The sequence below is a fragment of the Megascapheus bottae genome, unplaced genomic scaffold (genome assembly GCF_031878675.1).
Source record: "Megascapheus bottae isolate mThoBot1 unplaced genomic scaffold, mThoBot2.hap1 HAP1_SCAFFOLD_58, whole genome shotgun sequence".
NCBI classification, from domain to species: Eukaryota; Metazoa; Chordata; class Mammalia; order Rodentia; family Geomyidae; genus Megascapheus; species Megascapheus bottae.
This window is the reverse complement of record NW_028327477.1, coordinates 599179-610078: the sequence shown is the minus strand read 5'-3', so window position 1 is coordinate 610078 and position 10900 is coordinate 599179. Positions and strand designations below refer to the sequence as shown.

Genomic DNA, 10900 nt, shown 5'->3' with positions numbered 1-10900 from the left:
ACTCTGCCAAGCTCAGGAGCAGACGAGAAAGGCTGACAGGCCTTGTGTGACAGCCTCGGTCCTGGTCCCCACCAGCACCCAGGGCTGTCTTGCTGTCACACACACAAACTGGTCGAAGTCACTCTGCAGCTGTCACCACTGTATCAGCATAGGAAAGTACACCAAAAACAAGGGCTGCTTGAGATGATGAGGACTTCTCATGGGACTTTCTTAGAATCAAAGAGAAACCTTTATTTTCAACAAAATTACCTGTAAGAGATGGCCCACTGGTCTGCTATGAACAGTCTCTCATCACATACAGCACCAAAATATATATTTAAAAAAACAAAACCACACAGCCTGCCCCTCACACACACATCACCCCCAAAAGCCATACAATCCAAACCAAAAGGCATGAACAAACCAAACTCAATACCTGCACACACAAGTTGTCTTTGAATTAGGATTTACAAATTTATATTCTTTCCTATGGGAAAAAACACACACACAAAACAAAAACAAGATGGTAAGGAAAAACTTGAAGATGAAGGCTTGACAAGTCTTAAGAAAAATTTAAGAAAACATAGTCTGTCTACAAGCTAACAGAAAGCCAAAGAATGATCAGTGCTTTTCCAGTGTTTTGGGTGGGAGGCTTTATGGCTGACTGATAACCGCCACCAATGCAGACTTCCAACGCAGCCTTCCTGGCCAAGGAGCTCATGGGCAGCCAGAAACACCAGGAGCCCACAACAAGGAAGGTCGGCCCGTCCAACCCTCAGGTCGCGTCACAGTGCACACACGGCATCAGACTCCAAGAGCCGGGGTCTTTCGCTGTGGGTTTGCCAGCATTTTAAAAGGGTGGCTTTCCCCCTTTCAAAAGATGCTGGCTCAAAAACAAAGTGAAGTACAAGGGGAGAAAGGTTCTTTACTGCAGTGAGGCTCTGTCAGTCGTGGCCCGAGAGAGGCAAGTCCTATGCCGGTGACTGCGGGGGTCCAGGCACAGGCTCTGCTTGGGCTCCTCAATCACACCTTTGCTGAGGTCTGTCATTTTGGGATATTTTACTTTCTTCTGGTCCAACTCATTCTGAGCCCAAAGTAGCAGTTTCAGTAATTTTGCCAGCTTAGGTGTGGACTCAGGATTTTCATAATCTAGAGCAGCTTGGTTAACTTCACTCCACCCCTTTTGCCTCTGCATCATGTGAAGGAGGTCTCCAAAGGGAGACTCTTCAGGGCTGTCGAAGGCCAGCAGGGCCGGCGTGCGCTCCATCTCTGTGAGGCACTCTCTGCTCTCCTCACCCTGCTTTGCCAGCCGTGTCTGGGCGAACTCCAGGGCTGCCTCAGTCTCACAATGGCGGATCAGCTCCATCAAATGCTGTTGCTGCAGATGAAAATGAAGATACCGGTTTGAGTCCAAGAGCTGTGGGTGGAGGCTGTTGATCAGGGCGATGGCTTCCTGAATCTGACCCTTCAGAATCATCTCCCGAATCTTAATTACTCGTTCATCAAGGGTTTCCAAATCCACACTTGGTTCAATCCCAGATTCCATTCGAAACTTCTCTGCTGCTTCCTTGAAACCCTCTGTGACTAGGTAGTTCATGATGAGACGATTCATGTCTGCTCGTTGAACATGCAAGTTATTGAGCTTTTCCATCCATTCATCTTTCGTTATTTCATCGGGTTTTTCTGCATAACTCATTCTGATTTATTTCGTGCGAATCCCGCCTCCCTCAGGACACGGCCGAGGCGGCGGCTCCCGGGTCGGGGCAGGGCGGCAGCCTCATGGATTGTTTTTCTTAGTATGCTTTGGAAGTTCCTCCTGGTTGTAGTATGTATCTATATATCTACTCTGCACTCTTTTGGAAGGTCAATACCCCATCGCATAGACATGGCATATTTTAAGCATTCATTTGGGTTGTTACTACTTTTTGGGTGGTTTGAGTGATACAGCAGTGAACATTTGTGGATAAGTGCTTTCATTTCTCTTGTGTATGTACACAGCTTACATTAGGAGTATTGAGTCCTGTGGTCAATGTGAAGATCTGCCTCATTACATGCATTTTTCAAAGCAGTTGCATCACCTTGTAGTCTTGTTCCCGATTCTTCCCCATGTCTCTTCTCAGCCTTCGGTATTGTCTGTGTTTTTCGGTACAGCCAGCTGTATTTCAAATGTTTTCATTGTGAGGAAAAATTCATTCAGTTCTATTTCCCCTCAATAGTATTGCATAGAGAATCTGAAGTATTCTGAAAAACTCTTTTCAGTATGTTGAGAGATTCCTTTCTCAACATTCCTGTGCATATTGACACATAAGTTACAAATAATTTTGTATTAGCTTATATTAATTTTAAGGTGGAGAATTGGATTGCCTTTTTTTCGTATATGTATACAATATATTATAATCAATCTTCCTTTATTACTTTCCCCAAATTTTTTCAACAGGTTTCCTTGCTCTGTCAGAATTTTTGCAATCAAACTAGCTATTTCAATATTTACCCACTACTTTTATTTTACCCACCCTTCTCCATTTATACTTAAGTAGTCCTTTAGTCAAATTCCTGCCGTATATTTATCCATATAGGCCTAAACATGAATATATATATTCCTTTTAGTTTTTGATTCCGCATATGAATGAAGACCTAATTTTTGTGAAGTTAGTTTATTGGGTTCTATGAGATGTTCTCAAATTGCCTCGCATTTTGTTGCATTTTTAGTTTGTATGGCTGTGTAATATTGCAGCTATACAGACATTAATATTGACCGCATCAACAGTCTTTATAAAAATAAGAAGTCATGTTTATGTCTACTCTTCCTACACATTACTTTCTATAACTAGGGCAAATTCTGAAGTGGATAGATCGTATTGACTTAACTGTTTCAATTTTCCTTGGTATTGACATTGGTTTCAGCATTTTGGTATAATGAGAATTACTAATTTTGTTTGCATACTTATCATTTTGTAATGATCAATTGATTAGCATTTATGAATAGTACCATGGTGTTTAATTATGATATTCCCAGACATATGTACATTGAACTTTGAATGAGTTTCTCCTGTCCTATTCCTTTTTAACCCATTTGTTCATAAAGCATTTAATAGGTTTCTGCAGACTCTCTCCATATATAGGTGAGTGTCTGTATGAAACATCATCTTCCTGATACCTGGTTTCCATCTCCCTCTCTGACTTATTTAATCAGCAGGTTTCCCTTTGTTGTGTTTTTGTTTCACTTTGTTTTGTTTTTTTATTACACATATCCCATTTTTACTATTGTTTATTATCATTAGTTTAGATCTAGTTTCCACATGAATGGAAACCTGCGCTATTTGACATCTTGAGCTTGGTTTATGTCAGTCAACATGATGATCCCAGTTGCATTCATTTGCCTAGAGACAATGATATTTGACTCTTCTTCATGTGAATCAAACTCCATTGCTTGTAAGTATTACATTTTTTCCTTTTGCCAATCCTAGCACTTGAACTCAAGGCCTGAGCACTGTCCTTGGGATTTCTCAGGGCTAGGGTACTACCACTTCTGGCTTTTTCGGGCTTTTGTGTAGGTAGTACCAAGGAATGTGACACTGGGCTTCGTGCATACTAGGCAGGCACACTACCCCTAGGCTATCCTCTGGGCCCGAGTGTTACATTTTCTTTACGCATTCATTGGTTGTTGTTTACCTTGGCTGAGGCACAGCCTAACTGTTAGGAAGAGCACTACAATAAAAATGGGTATTATAAATGTTTAACTGTTTTAACAACTTACACTTCTCCGGATGTATGTCCAAAGGTCATATAGCAGCATCTGAATTTTATGTCTAATCAATCCTTTGACTCTTTATGCAAAGGTCACACAGCAGGATTATAAGGTTGCTCTATTTTAGCCTATCCCAAGTGCCCCTAAGTAGGAGAATTTTAGGTCAAGCCCTAGAGTTGCTTGCTGGTACTCAGCCACTTAAACCATACTCCAGCGTGGCTTGTTGCTGGTCACTTTGGAAGATGAAGTACCATGGTCTTTCCTCCAGGGCTGGGGGGGAACTGTCATCTATCAGGTTTCACTCTACTGATTAGCTAGGGTTAATGGAACTAGCCAACATAAATAAATAAATATATATGTATAAATACATTTATGTATATACACACATATATACTGATACATACACATATATACATACACATTTATATGTGTATATATATTTGTATATATATTTACGTACAAGTATGTATATATTTATAGCATCCTATATGTATGTGATTTCCACAGTGGACACACGAAATTACATGCCCACCCACAGTAGTGTATTGTATAAAGGATATTTTCCCCATGTCTACTCTCACAACCTCTTCATCAGCATTTGTTGTTTGCTTTTATAATAATTGCTATTCTCACTGTGGTGAGATTGCAGTCTCAGGGTCACTTTGCAAATGAGGTGGAAACTGTTTATACTTCTGCAACCTGAAGAAGTCATTTGCTAATTTATTAATTGGTTTTCGTTTGTAGAATTGTGTATTCTTCATATTAACCCTTATGTGTTTTATAGAGGACCAAGATTTTCTCCTATTGTGTACATTGTTGCATGAATTTATGGTGTCATTTGATGTGCAGAGACTTTTTAATTGATTGGAATCCTATTTGTCAACTAATTCTTGTTCTTATTTTCTTGAGTCCTATCCAGGAGATAATTTCTTGTCTCTCTTATTCACTGCCACCCTGTGTTGTTCTGTAGTGATGTCAAAGTTTCAAATCTTAATATAAATAGCTTTGATCCATTTTGAGTTGATTTTTGAACTGTATAGAGAGACTATGATTGTAGGTTCACTCTTCTACATGTAGATAAGCAGTTGTTCAAAATTGTTAAACCATACTTTTGATTCCTTTTTCCAATAATTGTATGAGGATGGCTGTGTGCATTTAATTTTGAGTCTTCTATTTTGTTTTCTTAGTTTTCTAAGGACCATGTTGTTTTTATCCATGTAGCTTTACAATCTTTTAAAGTCTGGTAGTATAAAACCTTTAGTGTTTTGATCTTTTTACCCAGGATTATTTTTACTACCTGGGATATTTTATGTTTCCCTATGAATTTAATGATTTATTGCTATGATGATTTCAGGAAAAAAAATCACTGTGAAGTTTGGGTGAAATTTTCCAGAGATGTGAAGATTACTTTCAGAAAGGTTTAAAACTGATATAAGTAAATAATTAACATGAAATAATGATACATGTTAAGGCTTTACTGTAATTATCCCTTAATTATAATGATGAAGTACTATTAATATAAATTCCGACAATTCAGTTTTCCATGTTTTAATGCCTTTATCCATTTTTTGAAGGATTGATAGAGTATGCCCCTCTAGTTATTATTTAGGGTTCCTGCTAGGTATTGTTTTAATAAAGGCTGGTATTATTTGAAGAGCTTAATTTTTAGTGTATATTTACTACACAAAGCAGTATATCCATAATATTTGCCATGTGTATACACTGCATTTTAATAGGAAGAATCTCATCCTATTTCTCTTTCCATCTACCATTCCTCTGTTCATTAACAGCCTTTTTATTTACTATAGTTTGATTATATTTAGCCTCCATGTTGGTGTTACTGTGTATATGTGTGTGTACAGACACATATATATATATATATATAATATACGTGTACTGGTATGCCTTTAAAGTTTGGATTCCAGCAATAATTGAAAATGTGATATTTTCTTTTTGAGCTTGGTTCATCTCAATCACATGATCATCTCCAGGACTGTCCACTTTACTGTAAATCACAGGATGTTAGGGTTTTTTTTTAAAAAAATAACTGAGGATTTATGGAAGACAGCATGGAACTGAGGACCCAGACATTAACCCACAGACCTATGGTCACCTAATCTTTGATAAGGGAGCCAAAAAAATAAAATGGAAGAAAGAAAGCCTCTTCAACAAATGTTGCTGGCAGAACTGGTTCAGCACCTGCAGAAAACTAAAGTTGGATCCTTCTTTTTCACCTTGCACTAGGATTAATTCCAAATGGACCAAAGACCTCGAAGTAAAAGCTGATACACTGAAAACTTTACAAGAAGGAATTGGAGATACTCTAGGTCTCCTTGGCACAGGTTGAAACTTTCTTAATAAGGACCAAGAAACACTGGATAATTGGGACTGCATTAAACTGCAGAACTTCTATATGGCAAAGGACATAGCTAGCAAATTAACTAGAAGATCTTCACTAACCATAGAATAGACAAAGGCCTCATATCTAAAATATATGAACAGCTCAAAAAATTGAATCACTCCAAAAGTAATCTCCAAAGAAAAAACCATCCCATTAAAAGATGGGCCAAAGACTTAAAGAGAGACTTCTCTGAAGAAGAAATAAGAATGGCCTATAGACACATGAAGAAATGCTCGACATCTCTAGTCATAAAAGAAATGCAGATCAAAACAACTCTAAGATTCCACCTCACTCCAGTTAAAATGGCCAGGATCAAAAAATCTATTACCAGCAGGTGCTGGAGGGGATATGGACAAGGAGGGATCTTTACTACACTATTGGTGGGAGTACAAACTCGTTCAACCACTATGGAAAGCAAGGCAATCCCTCAAAAGACTAAACATAGAACTCCCCTATGACCCAGCAATTCCACTACTTGCCATTTACCCAGTCATGCAGAAACAAGGACATACTAAATCCACCAGCACAACAATGTTCATTGCAGCACTATTTACCATAACAAAGATATGGAACCAATCCAGATGTCCCTCAGTTGATGAGTGGATCAACAAGATGTGGTATTTGTACACAATGGAATTCTATGCTGCTGTCAGAAAGAATGACACCGCCCATTTGTAAGGAAATGGAAAACTTTGGAAGAAACCATATTAAGTGAAGTAAGCCAGACTCAAAGGAACACAGGCTCAATGATTTCCCTCGTTTGTCATAATCAATAGAAACCTTGGGCTCTCCTAGCAGAGATTCACAATAGAACCAAATCTAGATTCATAAGGCCATATAGTATGACGCTAAATGTAAGGACGTCCAGGATAAAGAAACAAAAGCCATATAATGAGTGATTGCTGTCCTTAACATACCATGTTATCTCTCATCTCTTTTACTGTCCCTTGGTTATCTCATATTATTACAATATTTCACCTTGTTATCTGATATATTTTATATATGCTTCATTGCTTATTTGAAATAGGAGAGGGAAGAGGGGAAATCAAGTTGTGCGGTGGGAGGGGGGAGTGGAATGGGGACCATGACATGAAAAAGTGTATGAATATATATGAAGTAATGTACCTTCTATCTGGTGAATATAATGTAACTCTTATATTAATTACAATAAAATATATGAGAGAAAAAATAACGGAGTCATATTCCATCGTATATATGTACTACAATTCTTTATTTAATCTTTAGTTCCTAGGCACTTTAGCTGAATCCATCATATGCTTGTGGTAATCGAATTGAAATAAACATGGTATGCATGGGTTTTCTTGTATATTCATTAGATTCCTTGAGATATATCCCCAATAGCATTATGGCAGGGTCCCAAGCTAAATCTATTTGTAGAACCTACATCCTTCACCAGGGTGTTTCAAACCTGCACCTAGTATTCTTGAATTAGATGGACCCACGTTTTCTTACTCTCCCTATATCTGGTATTATTCAGCAGCGTTTTCATTAGTAAGATTGTGATACTGTCTCCATTCACAGATACATTCTATTGCAGTAGTTTTCAACATCTATCATTCTCTTTTCCTCATTTCCTTCTCATCTAATAAAACATTCCCATAATAATGAAGATACTCCTGTATTTTTGTATATGATCCCATGTATCCTTTTACATATGTTTTTGCACATATGAGAGGAAACGTGATTTTTCCATTGTGAACCTGGCCTGAAAACAATATAACTTCATCTTTATGGATGAATAATACATATTATGTAGCTATACCCCATTTATCAATTCATTTGACAGTTTTGGGTCAACTGTTTCCATATGTTGGCTATTTTAAACAGTGCTACAAAGATTGTGTGTTTGCTTGTGCTTCTATCATATCCTGATTTACATTCTTTCAGATACATGACCCAAAATGTTATCACTGTATTGTGTGGTAAATGTATTTTTAGGTTTTTGAGGAACCTCCGTATCAGTTTCCATAGTGCTTATACTGATTTCTGTTTCCTTATCATTTGTTGTTGTTTGTGTTGTGAGTGATTGCCAATTCTGACTGATGTTGGAGAAGTTCTCACGTTTGGTTTGTATTTCTCTAAGGGCAAGGAATTTTTGAAGACTTCTTCCTGATTGTATTCTTTCAAGATATGTCTCTTCCGTGTGTTTGCCCATTTGTTGGGTTACTGAGTCCGCCTTTGTGGTAATTTTTTTTCATAGAAATCTCCAAGCAGTCATATCCAGGGCATTTTAGCTTTATTTCATTTAATTTTCCTCTGTTACTGTATTCAACCATAACTATGATGTATAGTGTTAAAAATGTTAATTTGCAGTGATTTATTTCTTTTCATTTCTTTTTGAGGGAGGCAGCTCTTGCTTTGTGTCTGGTCTGGATGAGCTTTGTGCACTCACCTTGCTGGGTAGGATAGGCATGCAACACGGACCCCAGCCATTGTGTCTCCCTTGGAGCTAGGATAACAACAGTTAGTTCAGATGTGCTTTCAAGAACTAGTATTCCTTGGCTGACCTTGAACCACAGTCTCCAGTCTCTGCTTCTCAATAGATAAGATGGCAAGCTACAGCCATCATACCCAGCCATATAAATCCTCAATTCTCTGAAATGAGAGCGTGAGCGATTCAACTATTCCTCCCCAAGTCCTCACTATCGCTCTTGCCTAGTGGACCCCAATTGAATATGGGTCAGAAAATATCCAGCCTTCTAGTCATTCTATCCAACCGACAGTGGAAGACACAGATCAATGTAATATATTTATCAGAATACATAATAGGTGATAAGAGGATTCTGAGACTTCTCAACTTGTTACTGACTGTAGGATGGAGGAGGAAATAGAAAAACAGAGTTCATCAACAACATTAAACTAGAGAAAAGGGGACAATGCTTCAACTGAGTCCCTGTATTCTTATGGTTAGTCACCAAGAACTTTGTACTTCTCCTTAAGAACCAATCAAGGAAGAGCAAATTTCTATCAGTTCAAGACTTTCCTCCCTTTGTGTTGTGCTTTCCTTTTCATTTGATGCAGTATAATATTTTAGTATTCTTTCCAGATATTCTTTGTATTAATGAAACACCCTGGTTCTCTTCACTAGGTGGGCAATTTTCCTTTTACCTATTCTCAGTAGGGAATTGGAACTAGTATTAACACTTATTTTTAATTAGAGTTTGTAAGAGTTTAGTAAAGCTTTTTATTTCAGAAATCTCTTTTTTGCCAGTCCTGGGATTGACCTCAGGGCTTGAGCACTGTCTTTGGACTTTCTAAAGGCTAGAGCTCTACCACTTAAACCACAGTACCACTCCTGGCTTTTTCTTTTTTTTTTGAAATTATTTTTTGTATTTTTGAAACTCTTTGAAGAGCCAAGTCCTAAATGTAGTAGAAAACCACCTCCCAAAAGCTCAGTCCATTTTAAGATGATGAAGACATATAGATGAGTGACAGTTTGAGATGTCCTCCATATACCGTATGCAATTACAATGAAACCCAAATTGATTTTTATTCATAATTCTGATGTGTTGAACTCAGAAGGAATGCCTAAGTAAAAGTCTTTGGCTTAACTCACTGTAGTGACATTAATACAGAATGGACATCTTGGATCAAAGATAAGAGGCTACTGGGGAACCCCTGGAATGCTTCAATATCTCTTATAACTGGATTTGACTTAGCAGGAATAAATTTTTTAAAAAAGAATCCCTTTGTAAAAGAAAGTTTATACAAAAAATTTCTAAAAAACAAAGAACCATAGATATAATGTGTTCAGTACAGGAGAGAGAATGAATCTTAAAAGCTTAGCTCACTTCTGGTTTAATTTTACTAATCTAGGCCACTCTTGAAAAAAGAGCTTATATGAAGGGCTCTGAAGTATGGCCTTCAAATATATTGGATATTAAGTTTACTAAGTAAATCTATGTCTAGTATATGACATATAGTATGCTACTCGTAATAGGATTATTCTATGTAATTAAACTGGGTTTGGAGGCAAAAATAAAATTTATTTCAATGCAGAACAAATTTTTCATGTTTCTATTAAATGTGTCATCACAAACAACAATGTAATGGTGTTCTATGACTTGGAAACATAATGTAATTTACAGTATTGCCAAACAGAATTCCACAAAAACTTTATAGCACACCTTATGTGACTAGCTCAAAGTCCTTAGTTCAACTAAGTGATATGGAAGCATTTTGGTAAATATCTGCAAACCAATACAGCAGTGAACAGTTCCTAATACAGAAGTCCATTAAGAAAAGTCAATTTTGTAACATTTTACATAAAAATAAAAGTAAAAAGGGCACTGCTTCATCAGCACATTCTTCACTTCTGTCTGGACGAGAGGCCAAACTTACTGTTCACTCTTCAGTTCATCTTGTTTTCCATTTAGTTCTTGATCAACTTGTTTTATGCATTCTGGTATGCCAGCGTATTCCATGGGAACAAGCTCTACTAGTTTTGCCAAATTAAAAACATATCTAATTTTTGGCTGAATTTTGAGCTAATAAATGGTTTTGTAACACCCCAATTCTGGATTTTTTCTAGGTATGAACCAAATAATCAAATCCAGGTCTTCATGCATGCTAGGCAAATGCTCTACCACTAGGCCAATCTCCCAGACTCTTATTTCAGAAATCATTTTTCAAGTTTGGGTTAACAGAAAAATTCTCCACATTAAATATACAGGCAAAAGAAAAGGTGAGGTATTCTATGTGTTGAAACTATTTTACTGTAGTGTTCGACTTTGGTCTTATGTCCTTTCCAA

General features: G+C 37.3%; 1 pseudogene; it reads right to left on the bottom strand.

The window, feature by feature from the left end:
* Nucleotides 1-904: 904 nt before the first annotated feature.
* LOC150039786 (glucose-induced degradation protein 8 homolog pseudogene) lies at nt 905-1697 on the bottom strand (annotated as a pseudogene).
* Between the last annotated feature and the right edge of the window lie 9203 nt (nt 1698-10900).